This window comes from Lathyrus oleraceus, chromosome 5, assembly GCF_024323335.1.
Source record: "Lathyrus oleraceus cultivar Zhongwan6 chromosome 5, CAAS_Psat_ZW6_1.0, whole genome shotgun sequence".
Taxonomy (NCBI): Eukaryota; Viridiplantae; Streptophyta; class Magnoliopsida; order Fabales; family Fabaceae; genus Lathyrus; species Lathyrus oleraceus.
Window position 1 is genome coordinate 148,849,575 of NC_066583.1, and position 1,607 is coordinate 148,851,181.

At 39.9% G+C, this 1,607-nt stretch overlaps 1 pseudogene; it reads right to left on the bottom strand.

The window, feature by feature from the left end:
* Nucleotides 1-327: 327 nt before the first annotated feature.
* LOC127079341 (proteasome subunit alpha type-4-like) lies at nt 328-1,050 on the bottom strand (annotated as a pseudogene).
* Nucleotides 1,051-1,607: the final 557 nt, after the last annotated feature.

Genomic DNA, 1,607 nt, shown 5'->3' on the forward strand with positions numbered 1-1,607 from the left:
AATCATCACTAAGCAGCTTGGTAGCCAACCACCCAAGTCCCTACCATGACTCCTGCAACTTCTTGGTTTACGCCCAAGCGGTTACTGGCTATATTTGGTGTGATTAACATGTTGAATTATTTAACCAAGGAGCAATAACTAGCAATGGTATTATTGGACATCGTGGAACTTGCACAGGTGGTACCTGCAAGTCTGATACAGGAATACATGGTGATTTTAACTTGAACAATTTTGAGGATGGTGTTCTGTCATCTGCTGCAGTAGGAAGTATTTGATATGGTTGTGCAACCGGAGGAGGCAATTCCCTAGTGCCAATTAGGTAACAATTTATCTTGGTAAGGTCTGGTGTGTTCTTTTTTCTTTTGAGTCCTGTTTTAGAATTGATTGTGCTGCCTGGTTGTTGGCACCAATAGCACCGGCTTTCCAACCGCCATAATTTCCACTAGGATCACTCATGTAAAGCTGAAAGCCAAAATTTTTGTCCCATCCTGCAAACAGGAAAGAGACTCCAAACGGACGGAGACCACCAAATTGTGTGTAACCCTGTTTGGTATCACAAAGAGATTGAACCAACTATTCAACAAGCATTGGCTCTTGGTAAGCAAATGAGTAACGCTATGCTTGGATCCTAGCAGTATTGATTAGGATGTTTGCATCAGACATAATCCCAGCAACAGCACATGCAACGTGATCATCAATCTTGTACATTTTCTCAGTTGAAGTTGAGGTTTGCAGAAGCTTGGATGTCACCTTCTTTTCGCCAACCAGAACAACCCCATCTTTTGACAAGATTCCAATGGCAGTACCAGCATTTCCAATAGCCTCCATTGCATACTCCACTTGGTAAAGACGTCCTTCAGGAGAGAATATTGTTGTACGACTATCATATCTTCGAGACATCTTGATCTGGACGAGTTTCTCACTGTTTATGGAGGTAGACGGTAAACTCCGGCGGTGATTTCAGGGTAGCGTTTTTTAACGACGAAGCGAGTTCAGCGCGACTCCAATTTGTGTTTGTGAAGCTGATAGAGATGGTGTTTTTGTTGATTTGGCTTTGCAACAAGTTGGTGCAGCAGGGTAAATGCAGTAGGATGGTTAATTGGAAAAGCAAGATTCCAAAGGTTCAAGGCATAACCAAGCATGAAGAAACAAGTCCACATGGTTAAATCAAAGAGCATATGGAAATGGATAATGGAATGAGAGTTATGGCCAGCCATTTAGTGATTAGGGATGACCAATGGCATAGGGTTGACTTTGGTCAAAGTTGACCAAAAAGTCAACTGTTGACCAAAGTCAACAATTGGTTAAAATTCAATTTTATTTGCATTTTTCTTGTAAATGGACAAATGATTGATGATTGTGGTGAAAATTTTGGGCTTTTGGATTTTGGATTGACTTTGGTCAATGTTGACCAAAAAGTCAACTGTTGACCAAAGTCAACAATTGGTCAAAATTGTCAAGACTTGTACCTTTTTTTATGTAGAATCAAATGTGATGGTTTAGAATGATGTGAAATGAATTGAAATGGTTTGAAATTTGTTTTGCAATTGGTTTATTTTATGACTTGAATGCTTGACTTTGAAAAGAACATGACTTAACTGGTAGTA